The sequence below is a fragment of the Castor canadensis genome, chromosome 5, assembly GCF_047511655.1.
Source record: "Castor canadensis chromosome 5, mCasCan1.hap1v2, whole genome shotgun sequence".
Lineage (NCBI taxonomy): Eukaryota > Metazoa > Chordata > Mammalia > Rodentia > Castoridae > Castor > Castor canadensis.
This window is the reverse complement of record NC_133390.1, coordinates 35,169,609-35,181,917: the sequence shown is the minus strand read 5'-3', so window position 1 is coordinate 35,181,917 and position 12,309 is coordinate 35,169,609.

The following is a 12,309-nucleotide window of genomic DNA, read 5'->3' as shown; positions in this document are numbered from 1 at the left end:
GGTGATAGATGTGTTCATTACCTTCATTTAGATTGCATTCAGAAATCATAATATTACTTTTCACCCCATAAATATATGCAATTATAAGTTGGCAATTTATAATAAAAATCCTCTTAAAAATGAAAAGTACTCCATTAGTTGCTTTTTAGAGTTGGTTTACTAAATAATTTGTATACATTTTCCCAGGCACTGTGAACACAAATATTATCCCTATTCTCAGTGAGTTCACACTCTAAAAGCAGTGAGAAGTGTACAAAAGACAATAAAACATGACTATCATAACTGTTATCATAGAGGCACAAACTCCTCAAGTCACTGTGGAATGGTGGAGACATTCATTCTAATTGTGAGATCTTATAAAACTTGTCAGAATAATAAGCATGTAGTACATCTAAGATTTCAATTGTCGAAGACAGGTAAAATAAGCTCCCAAATTTAGAAGCAGCAGTGGAAAAGTTTCAGGACAGAGCTTTTGCAGGATGTGTTGGAGATAAAATGAATAATAAATGATAATGTATGATAGGACTAAAGATTTATGTGGTGAAGTAGAGCATGGTAAAAGATGAGTTTAAAAAATAATAATAAGATCCAATATTTGACAGTCTTACATCTCATCAAAAGTTTAGGTTTCTTCTAGAGGCAATAAAAAACTTCTTAAAATTATCTGATCGTGGAGCTGTGAAAACAAGGTTGTGTAGGACCAAAGTCCTGGAAAACATTTAAAGAATAAGCATTTGGACCATTTTTTGTAAGGGACAAAAATAAGTTAAATTAATTTATTTGAAAAATAGAATTTATTATACCATATAATTGAAAAATCAAAACACTGATTGACTTGGAAGCTCAAAAATGTCACCTGGACCCAACTTCTGTCCAGATCTCTCACTCATCAATGACAACTTTATTCCTAACTTTCTATGATTACAAGAGGCCACCATGAGATCCAGGCATTTTAGCAGATTTTTGACCTGTAAAAGTTTTAATGAAACATCAGGTTTTTTTTTTTCCCAAAAAAATCTCCAAACCTATTCCAACATTTATACTGAAAGGAAAAGGAACTAGCAAAATAAGAATTTCTGAGAGGGAGAATAGGGTTAAATAACTTACACTATTATAATCAAGCTATATAATCAAGACAATTTAATGAACATGGAGATTAGTGGCACAAAATAAAAGCCTGTAAGTAGACTCTCACATACATGGTCAAATTGCCAAAATAACTTAATGGGGGGAAAGAGTATTCTTTTCAATAAAATGAACATGGGCCACCAAAATATCTATATAGAAGAAAAAGTAGCTCATATTTTACGTCACAAAATATAGAGAAATTACCTATAAATCCTATATCTCCATGAAAAAGCTAAAACAGCAAGATGTCTGAACAACAGGAGAAAAAGCTTTTCATGTCACTGATTAGGTAAGATTTTTTAAAATAAAATAAAAGGGGCATAAATCATAAAAATGACAAACTATATGCTATTACATTTTTAAACATAGAACTTTCTATTTGAATGGCAAGTTACAAAAACAAAACACAAACTCCAGACTAGCAGAAAATGTTTGCAAAATATGCCTGAAAAGAGATGTGCATCAAAAATATATTAAAAACTTCTGTTACTCAACAAAAAGATCAACAACTTATTCAGTGTGACAAAGAATTGAAAAGAAGCATCATTGAAGAAGATACCCAGATAGACAATAAGACATGAGAAGTTTTTTAATGTTACCAGCCATGATGTGAATACAAAGTAAATCCATACAAAGATACCACTACAAAGCCAAAAGAACTGCTAAATTTTTTTTTAAAGATGAATATTATCAAGTGTTGGAGAGGTAGAAGTAAAATCAAAATAGTACAACCATTCCACAAAACAGTTTTCCAACATCTTATAATTTAAATGTAACTTCATACACCCTAGCAATTATACCGTTAATTATTTAACCAAAGAGAAAGTTGCAACTATATTATGACAAAGACTCATACACAAATATTTATAAAAGAAATATTCATAAAAAATAAAACCTGTTAAGCACTGAAAGGTTTATCAACTATAGGATAGCTAAGCAAGCTACAGTGTTTCCATTCCATGAAATACTACTCAGTAATAAGAATCAACTATTGATACATACAACAGTATAAACAAATCTAAAATGAATCATGCACTATGGAAAAAGCCAAACACAAGAGACTAGACATGTTATGATTCTTTCTATTCTAGAAAAGGCAAAATTAAAATGGAAGAAAACAGAGTAGAGTTATCTGCAGCCAGAGGTCAGGGTAGGCTGTCGATTGCAAAGGGGATGAAGGGATATTTAAGAGTTGAAGTGACGCTCTGTATCTTGAACTTAAAATGGAGGAATTCTCCGGCATTTTGATTTCACCCCAGTATATGTTGGGTAACATTATTCCTTCTTCTCTTCTCTTTCTCTTTTCCCAAAGTTTCAGTCCTAGAAAACTAGAATTTGGTGTTAGATTTCAACAAATGATTCAATATCAAAAATACATGTGTGTGTGTGGGGGGTGTTCTCTACTTTGATAACTGAGAAAGCATAACAGTAGTGGCCCTCTACTAGCAATTAACACACTTAGCATTCAAATCTTGGTTATTAATTCAGACTCCTCACTTACGTGAAATTGCGCTCTTTCAGAGAAATGGGTTATTCCAGAGCAGAGCTAGAAAACAGAAGTTCTCACTGAATGAGGAAGTCATGCCAAAGGAAAACAGAAGTTAATTTAAAAGGATTTCTACTGTATTAAAAGAGAAAATGGGGATACAAAAGCATTGACAGTAGTAGATTATAACCTAATGGACAAAATAAGAAGTAAGACTTTCTACATAATGACATAAAGAAATTAAATTAATATTTACAAGGAAGGAAATATTAATACAGTCTCACAGGGAATGCTCACTAACACCAAAAAATAAAATAAAGAAGCAAGGAAGGAAAGAAGGAAAGGAAGGAAGAAAAGAAGGAGAAAGAAATAGAAGAAGATCTAAGTGGGAAACTTATCAGACACGATTTTAATCAACTGATCAACATTTACCAAAAATACGATAAAATAGATTGCCTCCTGGTAACATGTAAAATGAAGAACACAGCATCATGACAAGAGATTAGAGAACGCCACATGCAGCACACAATTTAAAATTATCATTTTGCTATTGATGGGAACAATAGCAAGACTTGAATAGGGACTGAAGACTAGGTAGTGTGGTAGGCAGAAATGTGACTCTCAAAAAAGGAAACATCTTGAAATCTAGAATTTTGGAATGTTACCTTACATGGCAAAAAAACTTTGCAGGTGTGATTAAATTAAGGATGCTGAGATGTATAGATGATCCGAAGACATATTTAAGTATATAATCATACTTGCTAGTATAATTGTAAGTGTCCTTACGATTGAAAGGGGGAGAATTGGAATGAGGGAGATTTGAAGATGCTAACTTGTTGGCTTAGACGATCCATCATCTAAAATTAAGAAATAAAGTATATAGGCAGACTTTAGAAGCTGGTAAAATCAAGGAAATAAATTCTTCCTCAGAGTCTCTAAAAGGAATGCAACCCTTGTCAACATCTTGATATTTAGTCTAGCAAAATCTATTTGGATTTCTAATATCCAGAACTGTGACATAATAAATACATGTAATTTGTACAACAATAATAGGAAATTGATACATAGCTCAATGAAACTAGTATTATAGCCTAAGGAATAGAATTACAGATCTACAATTAAAATCCCTGAGTACAGAAATATTATAATTCTACACAAATCACTTATTTTCTCTAAGAAAATTTGGAATATACTTCCATGAAGCAGGAATAAAGAAAGTATGTAGACAAACCACAGATTTGCTTCAGGGAATAAAAAATAAGAGAAATTATTAAAAAGGCATTTCAGAGGGAGACAAAATTGGATTTACACTAAAAGAGAATAAATCAGAATAATTCCAGGGTTTCAAGCCGGATAACTAATTTATTTTTGTGCCATTTACTGAAAGATGAACTTCAAGAGAAAGAGCAAATAAGTATATGATGTTAAATTCATATTTTGACATATTGAGTTCTTGATGTGGAGATCATCTTGGAAATGCTCATCAGATATTTAGAAATATTGATCCTCATATAAGGAGAATAACAAAAAAGCTAACTTATATTTACATATAAGTTGACAGAGAATGGATGAGACCCAGAGCAAGTAAATACAAAGGAAAATAAAAAGAAAGAGAAACAAAATGGAAAGATAGAGAAAATGTCCATTAAGTAGAATAAAATAAATGATACTAACAAATGGGAGACAGGTAACATAGGAAACAAACTGACATCAATTTTAATGCAGTAGAGAGATTAATCCAGATACAAAATGGGATCATTAATTCCTACAGTTAAGAAAACACTGAAGGCTTTAATGAGAAAGGTTTCAATAGTGTGAATGAATTTGAGAGAGTAGTTTATTATACATTGAGGAAATACACATCAATATATGACTAATCTCAGGCTAGCCTGCTGGAGAATGAAATACTGTGAAGAGAACTCCATCCACCCCAAATGAAAGAATCATAAAGAATCATCTCTAGCCAACTACATAGTTATGCCATGATCAGCTAAAACATATACATACCACTGTGACACCCAAAATTAAAATTCTACAAAAATTGAGTTAAATAATCATGATTTTAATTCATTAAGGTTTGGGTTTGTTATTCAGCAGTATAACTAGTATGTCTTCAAAGAAATTGTTAAAAAGATATGTTGTCTCTAATTTTCTAATTACTCTTGATTTGATCCTAGTTACCTACCTTCCTACCACAAGTAGAAGAGATCATTGAAAAGCATTAATATCTTAAAATAAGCTTTCAACTTAATGACAAGTGAGTATAACTATGTGAAGAATATTACAATTCACAACAAATTTCATTGGTCTCCATAATATCTTAAACAATAGTGATCAGTACTCTTAAATTTGAAAAATCATTAAATAAAAACTTTCAATGTACATAATGTATACAAATATAAGCACAAGGTACAAACTGAATAATTTCCTCTTGTATTTAAAAATCATTGCCAGAATGTTAGGAGGAAATATTTTTAACTTTTAAAGTTTGAAAGAGGAAAAAAAAATCATATAATAAAATAGGACCCATCAAAATCCACAATGGCATATTACACCACAAATAAACTTATGACCCAGCCATCAATCAGCATAAGGAAAAATAAATGATATAAAACTACAAGAGAGCTTGTAGAAACAAAACAGAACAAATTCATTGATTGCATATTGTGAGAAGAATGTTACAGGGAAATAGATATTTGTTGACTGAGAAAAAGTAGCTCATAAATAAGAGAACCAGTGAGAAATTTTCTTCAGCTTTTTTACACAAGGGAATGCAACAAATGTCCAGTAAAAGCAACAAAAGGACTTCCTTATTTTGAAGTAAGGAATAGTCTTCTGAAAAGGAAATAAAGAAGAATCTACTAGAAGGAGAAATGAGAATAAGTAGTTATGGGAATAATAGAAAACTAATCATACCAAATGACTGGTCCCTCTTATTTGATGATGTCACTTGTAAAATGCTTCAATACTCCACATTCAGTCTAACACACTAATAATCCTAGGCTTTAATAATAAAATACTTAGTGAAAAATCACTGAGAGTTAGTAATATGCTTGCTTGCCCACAAGAAGTGAAATGAGAATCTATAACTCTTGTTACATTTTTTCAACTAATAAAAATAGCTAGTAAAATATTGACTCATATAAATTTGAATCTCTTCATCACTGGACATCAAAACTTATTGGTGTGTAAAAGATTTACCTCACGCAATTTTTGGACGTTATTTCAGAAACAGAGTGATTCATTGACTACCTATATCATTTACAAGCTCTAATTTGAGGTGTAGAACTGCTTCAATTGTAATTAATTCTGGCTAGGGAGTTAATCAGGCATTCGTCTTTATGGGTTCATTACATCATTAATATGCTCTTGTTTGTTAGTGTGGAAGAAGAGCACATGCTTGATTTAGACAGGTTAGACCTTATAGATTTTTCAAATTTTAAAACAAACATACACAAAAAGGGAAGGGTTTTTTTGTTTTTTTATATGAAAATCATGGGGGAAAATATTTTTGAAAATTTTATGAGAGGGAGACAAATCTTAAAAAGGCATTTCCAATTTTAAGTGTAGGACTGTGAAGAAAGAATGTAAATCATGCAGATAATATGAAAGGAAATAAAATGACATTGGTGTGTAGATGAGGATAAATCTCTTATAATTCTAATATCTGAAAAGAAATCCCTACTCAAATAAATAAGTAAGGCTCAAATACGGAGATGGGGTGGGGAGAGGGGTAAAAGCAATTTAATGGATACTAGTAGTTTTTAATGTTTGACGGATGCCAACAAAGTAATGTTGAAAGTGAATTACTCCATTTATCCTGCTAGTAAACTCACAAGTGGATTTCACTGAGGAATACTGCTGAATATATCTAGAAATTTTCAAATAAAATCAAAGCAAATTAGTTCTCACAGGGTAGTGATATTTCTTTGCATTTATTTTCCCCAGAATAACACTCTTCCCATCAAACACTTTGGAAGAATGCCTGCTGAGGGCTGAGAGGTATTCTCAAATAACAAGATGGGTTAGTACATGTTGATAGTTATGAGTTCATAGAGATCATTTGTTTATTTCACTAATGATCTGTCAACCACTCTCCCTATTGTAATAAATGACTTAATGTTTTCCTAAGCAACATACTAAAGATTTTTCTGGAAGGGTGTGACCACCTTGTCTACTTCAAAGAAATCTGGAAGCAAATATATAATTCTAGGTTTAATATAATCATAGTAACAGATCGATTAACAAGTGATTACCTCCTTTACATAGCTCTTATTGCCTCATTAATTTTTTGAGAAATGCTTGGGGAATGTAATATCTTTTTTCATTTGTTACTGTTATAAAAGTAGTCAATTAGGTTTTAAATCACTCATTAAAAGTAATTTAATGTTATCATCCAAGGATTGAATTATAGATGCTAGTGTTTTTGATGTATTAATCCAGGTATACATATAATCCCAAAGATGTTTCTATGTAGTCGTGATTTATGTATGCTACATCCAACTTTAGCAACAAGAATGTACAGGTGAATTACAGTTGTCTTAAATATTACTTACTAGATTAATTATTAGGAATATATCTTTATTTAATTGTAACATGGGATCAAAGAATCAGTCATTATTTAAATTCTAGATAAATTTGATTAACATCAAATATGAATGATAATTTCACAATGCTTGGGCAAATGAGACTGATCATATGCAGAAGAGCTTCCAAAAAGTCATATGATTATGGAACATCTGACGATAACTTCAAGCAACAAAGCCAATATATACTGAGATATCAGATTTATAACTACAAGTAACTGTTGAAAGCTAATGCAGTACACAATGGAATGGAGAAACAACAAAACAAATAAACTAGTACCAGCCAATCATATCCTAAACTATATCAGATTGTCAATATTTTTGTATTATTCTAAACTGTTCTTGGTCCAGGGGGATCTTTTATCTTTAATCCCAGTTTAGAGTGCTTTTTAGCCTGTCTAAATATCTACCTTGATAAAATTTAAATTATGCTATGCTATTTCTTGCTGTTATTTAATATTCCATGAAGAATTCAAACAGTAACATATTGTCTGTATGAAATAAATTTACATTGTTTGAACTGTAGACAATATTTTAAAAGTAACTTTAGCCTTTGGTAAAATTATATCTCTATCCCCAGCATCAGAGTATTTGCTATTTAGAATAGTAAATCAGATGTACTGTTGAATCACTGTCAAAAAATCATGCTTATTTCCCACCTAAACTTCAACTCTAATTAATACCATAAATCCTCCAAGCTATACCAACTCAGAATGCACTCTTACAGCACTTTATGACATTAGCTTCATTTTTGTAGTCACTGTTCAAATATATCAGGTTTTTGGAAAAAGAAAAAAATAGAATTTGTTTATAAAACCTGTTGGATAGCATATGCTTTTTTGTATTATTCATTACCTTATCTATAAATGGCAACATAACATGTAAAACTTGAATTTAAAATACGTTTTAGTTACAGATGCAAAGCTTTAGCTGAACAATTCCCTTGTGCAGCAGTACATTTTCCAGGGATTTAAGTGTAAAATCAAACTTGGAAATGGCTGTAAGGTATTCTTTTGCTTGCTATTATAGTGTTGAAAAATTGGGACTATTAAACAATAAAGTAAAATCCTTTATAAGAAGAATAAGAAAATTAATGTAATTAGCTGTATTCTGAATTTTTTAGAAAATAAAATTCATATTTGGACTGGAGAAATGCAGGGAGGTGTTTAAGAGAACATTTTCCATTGTATTTTGCAGTCAGATTTTACACATTGACTGCAACTATGGTTAAACTGCCATTTAAAATATCATTGGAGAGTGCCTGCATTGCATTTTGCAGTTTCTGTTAAATGTTATATCTAAGAATGGTCAAAAATGTATTGCTTTATGAATTTACATATGAGAAATCTCTTGCCTTATAATAAAATAGATCATACAAATTTATTTAGTGAACACTTTAACAATGATGTTATCATGTATTTCAGGAGTTAGCTGACCTTGATACAAATTGTGCTGTTATTTGCTAAAATGTAAAAAATTTGTTTAAAAACTATTTTCCTGTGCAATCTATTTCATTTTGCTATAAAGAATGTCACCTTGGATAGCTGATTCTCAGAAATTATGTCTACTAGATGGAGAAATTGAACGAAAGACATAATCATCATAGAGAGACTTCATTTGTAAATACATGAAAGAACAAAAAGTAACCTAGTTCCATGTTGAAACTCAAAGGAAAAAAAATGGACCTACAACAGCAAAGTTTCATGGATTCTTTCCATCATGAACTATCCTATTCTTATAAAAGAGGGCACAAAGAATTCCATTATATCATATGCACATCTTTAACTTTTCCATTTTCAAAGTAGGCTTAGAAAGAACAAAGGACTTAGAACCATTCAATGACATTATGCTAGAGGAAGTACTGTACTTGGGGTTCCATTTTGCCATCTCAAAGGGAATTTTTTTTTTAGCTGTCAGGGTGCTTTTTAGCCTGTAGATAGTGTATGAGCTGGGAGAATTCTGTTTGTTCTTTTAAAAATAGTCCAAAACATTTCAGTCTTTGTGAAAATTTCTTGGCACTTAAATAGGAAATAAATTCAAAGTCAAATTCCCTATTAAGCCATCCATGTTACTTGTTTCTTATTCCACTGAGAACAGTATATCATAGATCTACTAAGGCTAAAATAAGCTCAATACAAAAATGGGAATAAACTATAGAAAAGTCTTTGATTTTACCTGAAAGTCAAACAGATATTGAAGTCATGCAAGGACATTTCTATTTTTCTTTTATTTTTGAAGTTAAGAAATTGTTACAGTTGCCTACATTAGTGGTCATGCTTTTTTAAAATCTCTTTTGTCTATATTATAGCTATATACATATTGTCATTGTTCATTTTTTCCTATAAATTGGTTATAGGAAAAAATGATGTGTGTGTGTAAATTTAGAAACCTATGAAAAATAGAAACAAACTAAAAAAATACCTGCAATTAATTTATAAAATATTGCATTAAATATCCATTTTTAATTGTTGGGGGAAAAAGCTAAGGAAATAAGAGTTGCTGGGTTGTGGATTTAAAGTAACAAAAATACAATTTTGATATTCCTAATACATCAAAAACTTAAAATTTAATATCAATGTGACTTAATAGCTAAGACACTATGTGCTACACTGACTTTCAGAATTTTGAGGTTTCTCATTATAATGTGTTATGTAGAGAAAGTAAAACTAAAATGAAAGATTAATTCAGTACAGATTTAACATATAAGTTTTGGTCATGTCATATACATTCCAGCAATTACTCAATAGTGTTAATATTAAGGTTTATATCAGTCAGCATTAAATGTTATTCTAAAAGAATTAAGTAAATTAATGTTTTCCCATATGCTAAAAAATAAAACAATATAGGAATTTGGGGCATAACCTTTTTCAGGTCCCCAAATAAAGAGTATTGATATGTAATGTTGAGGTGGAAAGAGCCCAAACAGAAATCAATTCCAGTTAGTGCAGTCTGACCACTATCTGAGAAGTGAAGAAAAATAATCTAATTAGCTTTTAATGTATAATTCTTTTGTCTTGGAAAAGTGGTATTAGAATATTTCAATGGCATTGCTTATGTGTCAAAAGATTTCTGATTACATATGCTTTCTCTGTCTTGCTCTTTTCCCTCTCTCTGGCTCTCTCTCTGTCTGTTTCTCTCTCACATACACACACCCCTCCACATGTATGCATACACCTACTAACAGCAGAAGCAAATGTTTCACTTTGATATCTTTCTAAGTAAAAGATTTGTCTCTTCATTTTATTTCTCTCTTCAATTTTTAAAAAAGTTTCAAAATTTTTTATTATTTTTGCTTCATTATTTTTCATAACATAATATACAAAACATTTAAAGGCATATTTATTATGCATAATTAATTTATACTGTATAATAACAAAATAAATGGCTGCTAATTTCCACCTAACATGAGAATGAGAATATTCACATAAACCCACATTTATTTATATATTCCTTCCAAGTTCTCCCACACTAAGAGCAAATTCCCAGTTCAATTCTCCAAGATGATTCCAAGTTCCATTGCAAATATGGTTGAACCAATTCATACTTCCAAAGAAAATGGATTTTATCGAGCACTATGTAGGCTCAATTTTTTCAAACAGATAGTCAAAAACCATCTAACTGTAGTTTTGAATTGCATTTTTCTCGTGATTTGTGAGATCAAGATTTTTCTTGGCCATGTCTTTCTAGTTCTATGAACTACATGTTGTATTAATCATCAGTTGCTATGAAACAACTTACTACATTAATTATTTACTTACAACTTAATACATAATAAACTGTATTACTTACAGTTTAAAAGAAAAACACAATTACTATCTCTAAGTGTTCATGAGGCAAGAGTCTAGTGATGACTCAGTGATGTCCTTTGCTTTGAGACTTGAAAAGGGAAAATGAAGTTGATGTACTGGTTGCATTTATACCTGGACACTTAGCTGGGGAAGAATCCATTTCTGAGTCCATGCCCTCATGTTATTGTTCAAATGATTTTTCATTATTTTATAAAGAAGAAACAGAAAAAACAATAATAATAGCAATTATTGTTTTTATTATTATTATTTGGTGCTAGATACAAACCCAAGGCCTTGCACATAATAGGCAAGCATTCCACAAATGAGATATATTCTCAGTCCCAGAAATTCTTAATTTATTGAAATCAAACTTACCAGTTGTGTCTGTGGTTATTGCTTTTATACAACAGTTTAAAAGCAAAGATATTCTCCCAATTCTTTCTGAAATTTCCAATGTTTGCACTTCATTTTCTATCGAATCACCATATTTCTTGGCTCTGTGATCTGTTTTGTGAGGAACCATATTTATCCATTCAATCTAATGTTACCATGCAATAGCTCTCCAGGAAGCCTTGAAATAAAGCAACCATCCCTTTTATATTCTTCACATGTGGGTGGGGGGTGTAAGCTTTTGTTAGCATTTGTCTCTTTAATATACAAACTTAGAATTAACATCCCATTAATATCCATGAAATCCCCTTTGACATTTTAATAGAGTCACCTCAAAATTGATAGACAAATAAGAAAATAAATAACTGTTATTTGAGTCTTCTTGTTATACACAGGAGATATCACTTTACTTAAGTTTCCTTCAATGTTTTAATATAATTTAAAATTTTTACTTGGTCTTGCCCATAATTTTTATTTTTATTTCATGGGCCATTTTGTTTTACTATTAGAAATTATATTTTTGTTTAAATATGTTCTTTTGTGGTTTGTTGCTGGAGAATAGAAATCTAATAAGGTATTATTGTACACACTGATATACCGCTATTATGTCTACCCATTGACTAAAGTAGCTTAGGTCCAATAATTTGAAAATACTTTTGGTTTTTTTAGATAGAGTCATACCTCCAAATGATAATAGTTTGATAATTCTTCCCAATCTTTATGCTATTGATTCATTTCATTTTGCTGTAATGTTCAGCATATAAAGCATATACAATTGGATTTCATCACTTTATCTATTTTGTAGTTTCTCAATAACTGCTACTAGCCTCTCTCCCTGTAAGAAATGTTTCTTGCCCTGCCTAGTGGCACCTGCCTGTAATTCTAGCACTTGGGTGGCTGAGGCAAGAGGATCTAGAGTTTGAGACCAGCC